The sequence below is a fragment of the Orycteropus afer genome, unplaced genomic scaffold (genome assembly GCF_000298275.1).
Source record: "Orycteropus afer afer isolate SDZICR_OR568_19922 unplaced genomic scaffold, OryAfe1.0 scaffold01204, whole genome shotgun sequence".
Lineage (NCBI taxonomy): Eukaryota > Metazoa > Chordata > Mammalia > Tubulidentata > Orycteropodidae > Orycteropus > Orycteropus afer.
In genome coordinates, this window is record NW_006922791.1 from 114,358 (window position 1) to 121,508 (window position 7,151).

Here is a 7,151-nt window from a genome sequence, read left to right on the forward strand (position 1 = left end):
AGGCAGTATCACTACGGAAGTAGGATTGCCCAACCTTCCTTCCGAGGAGTGCTAGTGGGTATATATGTATGTGTATATGTCTGAATGTATATGTATTTGTATATATGTACACATATATGTTTATATGTGTATAAACATGTATGTATATATACACATACAGACAGACATATACATATGCATGCATATATCAATATGGACATGTTGTTATTGTTGTTATTTGCCGTTGAGTCAGACCCGACTCATGGAGACACCTCCTTGTGTATTCCAGGCAGTATCACTATGGAAATAGATTGTTCAACCTTCCTTCCAAAGAAAGGCTGCTGGGTTTGAACTACCAGCCTTCTGGTTACCAGTTAAGTACCTTAGGCACTATGCTACCATAGCTCCTCAATATAGACATAGTAAGAAGCAAATGTATGGCATAATTTTTCTACACAAGATAAAAATACCATAGATTGAGGATTGACTACTATCTTTATTTGAAATTGTTTAAGAATAATAGATAGACACTAATAAGCTAAAATTAAAAAAATATTTTTTTTCATATCTTCATCATATTGCTACACAGGCCAAGACCATTGGTTTTTCATATTTATTTTTAAATGCTAAAAATGTACTTTATTTTTAAACCAACTTCTCCCAAACAGTTTTTTCACTGCTTCTTTTACATCTTTGTTCCTCAAAGATGATAGGATTCAGCATGGCTATCACAACAGTGTAAAATATTGACACTGTCCTGTCTTTGTCCAAAGCATAGCTGGAACTTGGCCTCACATACATGAACAGGATTGGTCCATGATAAATTGACACTCCGGTGAGGTGAGAGCCACAAGTGGAAAACACTTTTCGCCTCCCTTCAGCAGAAAGCATCCTCAAAATGGTCAGGAAAATGAAACCATAGGAGATCAGGGCAATCAGGATGGTGAATATCTCAATAGAAGTCACAAAGCAGAAGAGTAGAAGCTGATTGACGTGGGTGTCAGAACAGGAGACAGCGAGGAGTGGGGGGATATCATAAAAGACATGTCTAACTTCATTGGATGCACAGAAGGAGAGGCTAAAAGTTGCCACTGTATGTAAAATACTATGCAAAATATCACCAACATAAGAAGCAGTGATGAGTAGCACATAGACTTTGGGTGACATATTAACTGAATAGAGAAGAGGATTATAGATTGCTACATAGCGATCATATGCCACGGCTACCAACAAAAAACATTCTGTGGTCCCCAAAGTGACAATGAGAAACATCTGGAATGCACAACAAGAGAATGGAATGGTTTTAGTCTTTGACATGAAATTTACTAACATAGGTGATGTCATTACTGAAGAATAGCAGGCATCCAAGGAAGACAACACACTTAGAAAATAGTACATGACATTGCGGAGGTGGGGATCAACAAGAACCAACACAACCAATCCAAAATTCCCTATCACAGCGAAAAGGTAGATTGCTATAAATAGACAAAATAAGGAGCTGCAGTTCAGGATTGTCTATGAAGCCCTTCAGTACAAATGTGGTGATTTCTGTGATATTTTTCACGTTGGTAACTCAATGTACAAACTTGAAAACATTCAGGAAAATACAATTCATATTGTTTCTCGATAGTGATGCCAAATATTCTTTCTCGAAGGAATATTAAACACATCCTCCTATTGACTTCTCAGAAATGCATGATTTCCCAGCAGTGACTCATAAGACAATGACGTGATAGTGGACAGAGAGGCAAATCAGTCTCTGAAGAATCAAATGGAAAAATTAGGACATTTACTCATTGGTTAAAATCATATCATTTCCACAATAGTTTGGTTAACTGATCTATTTAATAAAGTCAGTTATTTATTAAAATCAATTTATTTCTTTCATGCAAATACTTGAGATAGTAGACCAATGGGCAGAGCATTGGAATAAAATACAAGAGTTCTAACTCTTTCAGCAATTGTGTAAAATTATTTGATATACCCTTTTCACCTGTTGAATTAGGTAATTAACATTTATCTTACATGATTTGGATATACATTAAAAGAGACAAACAAGAAAATGAAATTTAATCTTTAATTTTAAGTATAGAATGTGCTGAATAGAGTTTGTCACATAGAGTAGCAACTGCCTGCAGTGTAACATTTAATGAGCTACTTTCTGACTATTTTCCAGTTCCACTGGTAATTCTTGAATGTTGCTGAACAGAACTTATTAAGGTTTCTTATGGGGAAGATTCACCAAGACCGAAGTAAAAAATTGCATGATGGCTTTTGCTTCATTGAAATGTCTTTCTTAAATTTGTAGTATTACAGTGTCCTTTTTTTGCTACATTTTGGGCCATTTATATTCTTGGTAATCTATATGTTTTTTTTCTACTCTGTTAAATATTTCTGGTGGATATTTAAGAAATTATTGTAAAGGATAAAAAAAAGAAATCAAGGTTTCATGATTTGAATATATTTCTGCCAAGGTATTTTTTTTTCAAGATTTTAAAATCACTTAATATGTTTTTGCTTGTGGGATCAGTTGAATAAAAGTAACTACTAGGTATTAAAGTCTCTTTCTCTTTCACTGCCACCCTGTTGGATTCAACTTACAGCGACCCCTTCTTGGGTTTCTGAGGTGGTATCACTACAGAAGTAGATTGTCCAATTTTCCTTCCGAGTATTAAAGTAGTTCCTCAAATTACATTTTTGAAAGTACACACAGTTAAGACAAGAATTATGATTAAACACAAAGAAAGAGATGAATTGTAGAAAGAATAAATTATTTTCTAGATGGCCCAAACCAAATCAGAAGTCAGAGTTTCCTGTACTGAAACTCAAAATTTAAATTATCTCATAATGTAACACAGTTGGAGGGTATATATTATAACAGGGTTTGACTACAATTTGTATTGTTTACATATTCTCCCCATCTTGTACCTTACTAGAATTTGCTGATAAGTAAATTTGAGTCAGTTTAGTTAGTATATAATCTACTACAAATGGTAATCTGTAAAATGTTTAAATTAGTAATCCAAGTCAAGCTGCAGTTTTATTATTTTAATATAATTCTTTCAGTAAGAGAGAGAACAATTTAGATTAGAGTGATTAAGGAGAGCAAATCCAACTATTTACAATATTCTGGGAAACATAAGGTCAGAATTCCCTAGAATAATTGTCAATATTTAGAAAAAAAACATTTTCATAGGAGTTTCATGAAGAATAAAGTTAAAGATAAAACACTCAAGTGATTTTTCAGAGAAAACAATATATTTTAGATTTAATTCTCTTTAATGAAAATAAAAATTTAAGAAAAATAAATTAGAAGTCCTGAACAATCTATTTTAATTAACTGAATATTTTTGAGTGGCTATGTTGGGAGTCCTGGTGGCATAGTGCCTAAGGCATTTGACTACTAACAAGAAGCTTGGTGGTTCAAACCCATCAGCCACTCCTCAGAAGGAAGATTGGCCAATCTATTTCCATAGCGATACCATCTCTGAAACCCAAGGAGGAGTGGCCATGAGTCAGATCCAACTGAAGGGCAGTGAGTTTGTTTTGTTCTTATAGAACTATAAAATACTTCTAAATATATCATTTGACTGAAAAATTCCTGAAAACCTGTCTTACTGACGTAATTTAAAATTCCTAAGTACACAATTTATTTTGAAAATATATCCTGATGGGGGTGGGGAGAGGTGAACATGGGTATTAGATGAAGGGATATCGAGACAAAAGTGTTTATATGGATAAGATGAAAGCAGATTCATTAAAAAATAAAATATAAACTTTGATGAATGAGTAGTTAAATACATTCTTTATTTTTTTGAAGTATTATTAGGAATCTAAAGAAAAAAAAATGAATTTTATTTTATAAGCCTTGACATCAGTTCAATGATGTGCCTGAGTCTACAATGATACAAGGTAAACCACAAAGGATTTAGAAGCTGAAAATATATGCTCATCACCCAGTTCCATGTGTGTGATCTTAGATTTTCACTCTAAAGTTTACTCCTCTTAAAAATGACAAGAAAGTTCTAATGAGCAAGTAATTAAGATCCAATTTGGGTGTGTACCCAGACATGTGCAGATATATAGTTAAACCAAACCAAACTCACTGCTGTAGAATTGTATCCAACTCATAGCGACCCCTCTTTGGGTTTCCCAGACAGTATCACTACAGAAGTAGATTGCCCCATCTTCTTTCCAAGGAGTGGCTGGTGGGTTTGAACCACCAGCCTTCTGGTTAGCAGTCAAGTGCCTTAGGCACTGTGCTACCAGAGCTCCTTAGATATGTAGTTAGAGTAGTTAAATATCAGAGTAATTTTCTTTAAATATTTCAATTTTTGAGTGTACATGAAACAGATAAATATAATTAAACTTTTGTCATCAGATACATTTCTTTTACAAAATTGACATATTTTAGGTCATAAAATTAATATTTTCCTTAAAACATTGAAAAATGTAGGTCCCCAGAGACATGTACGTGAAACATACCTGTTTTGTGACTATCAAAGTGCACTCAAACACTCTTCTGTCAGGAATAAACCAAATGAATCACGTTATGATTAAAAGAATATAGGTTTACTCATCTTGCCTTTTCCTATCACAAAAAATAGTGCAATTATTATTAGCAACGTTTTATAAATATGAAATAAGCCTTTATGTTTTCAGCTTATTCTTTAGAAAGGAAAGGAGCTTCGCGAATTGTGTCATCCACTGATAATGACATAAGCCACACAGGTTACAACAATGCCATCTGTCCTCTTATAGTGGCCTTAAATTTTGTTTTCTATAAAGAAAATAGAAAAAAAAAACAAAAAGCAAACATTAAACACTTGAATTAAACTGATCTCAAAAATAGTTTTATGTCAAAAGAAAAGTTATACTGAGTATGACTAACATCTATATTAGCATATTTGGAAAGGAGACCAAGTTGTAAAGAGAAAGGGACTATGATTATTAGACATAGTAGGATCAATTCTTAAGAAAGTAATGTAAAGTCACTGCCATACATATTATTTTAAGAGAAAGAAGATGGTTCCAGAGATCTTGCCAGCTTTGAAACACTAATAAAGTGGAGGAGAGTAATAATAACAACAATCATTTGTTGAACCTTGCTGCAAGAAGGGAATTTTCTGCACATTATTCTATCTTTGTATCAATCCTCACAGCTAGTAAGTACCAGAGCCAAGATCCAGTCCCAGCTCTCCCTGATTCCAAAATACATGTACTCTCCATCCTTCTTCATTGTCCCCTATTACACTGTCGCCTAGTTCTGCAGCTGTCCCTTCTCCCTGTGATAAATAAAAGGAAACACTTTCCTGGCAGTGTTTGATCGTCTTTCAACTCATTGCTACTGGAAAATGATTGTGATTGAACTAATAATCTAAGGTGACTTGTAGAGTTAATAGTCAGCAAAATGAACCTAAAATATTTATATCCTCCTTGGTATTTATATCCAAAAACAAGTCACAGTGAGTTAAATAGTCCCAACAGTCTTGCTTTCTATTGTTATTCTAAGTTTAGACCTTTCTTCCTTTGTTCTTACTTTGAACTGGACTATCTTCTTCCATCAGGAAAATTAAAGTATACATTCAGTTTGGAGAGTCTTGCTTACCTCTACAAGCATATATTTAATGTTTTCTATTTTACCTGTTCTTTTCTGGGTAGTATGAATTTTAAGTTATTAGGTAGAAATCTGCATAAAGCACATGTTGGTGGGTACATAATATTCATCAATGCGATAGGAAAGAACTGAAGTTTTTTTAATACTGGGTGTTTCATAGCATTTTCTACCTTGGTATTTTAGGTTGGTTCTATGTTCTAAATATTCTGCATATGATCTGATATTTTCCCTTACCTGTAGAATAGCAAATGTAGGTTTAGGTACACAATGAATATGTTTTGGATCTTTTATACTCACTGACTTAGCTGTAGATGAAACCCATAGGAGATGCCCAGGGGGATTCTCCAATTATCTTCTGGTTCAAAATAGTAACATAATGATTTACTCAATGATAAAGAGGCAAATTTTGTTGTTAGGTGCCGTTGAGTCAGCTCTGACTCATAGCGACCCCATGTACAACAGAATGAAACACTGCCCGGTCCTGTGACAGCCTCACGATCCTTGCTGTACCTGAGCTCACCGTTGCAGCCCCTGTGTCAATCCATCTCCTTGAGGGCCTTGCCCTTTTCGTTGACCCTCCACTTTACCATGAATGATATCCTTCTCCAGGTAATGGTCCCTTTTGACAACATGACTCAAAAAATACACTAAATACTGTTATTTGTTCAATGAATAAAGAAAGTTCTTTGAAATAGACTTTAAATGATGCTTTAGGGAAAAATATGCTTTAACATTAGATGAGAAATTTTAAGATATTAGGCATCATCTTAAATCATAGCTATGATACTGAGTTGTTGTTGTTGTTGTTATGTGCCGTCCAGTCGGCCCCTACTCATAGCAACCCCTCCTTGGGTTTCTGAGGCAGTATCACTACGGAAGTAGGATAGCCCAACCTTCCTTCAGAGGAGTGGCTGGTGGGTTTGAACCACCAGCCTCCTGTTAGCACTTAGCTTCTTTGAGACCCTGTGTCTTCATACCGGCAATAGACCCAGTTTTATATTGTAACAAGTCAGTAAATATGATAAAACATAATAAGGTAAAACAATGATGTATCAATTGCAGAACCTAGTTCAAGCTTTTACAGTCATCTAAATTCATTAGACTTCTGCTGTGTTCAAATTATAAACTGCTTGAAGTAAATAAGGTATAGATTTTGAATTGATTAAAAGGTGTATCTTTCTAGCGGTAAGAAAAGTACAAAAAATTACTAGTTATATAGAAAAGGAAACATCAAATATTTAATGATCTGGAATACTTCACAAGTCATACATTTTGTGTATCCTGAACACTAAATACTAATCCATCATTTATTTAGATAAAATAGTAAGAGCATAGACAATAGAGATTATGACATTTGCTTAAACTCTGTTATGAAAGGGAAATGCTAAAGTAAATTCTAAAACAAAATTCTGTGAATCTAAGAAAAAGCAAGAAGAGGAAAATGAAATTAATTTTTAATTTCTCATTAACAAGCTTGAAATTTCCCCCATTACTACAATAAAAAAAAAAAAATTAAACAAACATACTAAATACCTGTTCACATGCACACACATAC

The 7,151-nt window shown here is 33.9% G+C and overlaps 1 pseudogene; it reads right to left on the reverse strand.

The window, feature by feature from the left end:
* Positions 1–598: 598 nt before the first annotated feature.
* On the reverse strand, positions 599–5,218 carry LOC103213003 (annotated as a pseudogene).
* Positions 5,219–7,151: the final 1,933 nt, after the last annotated feature.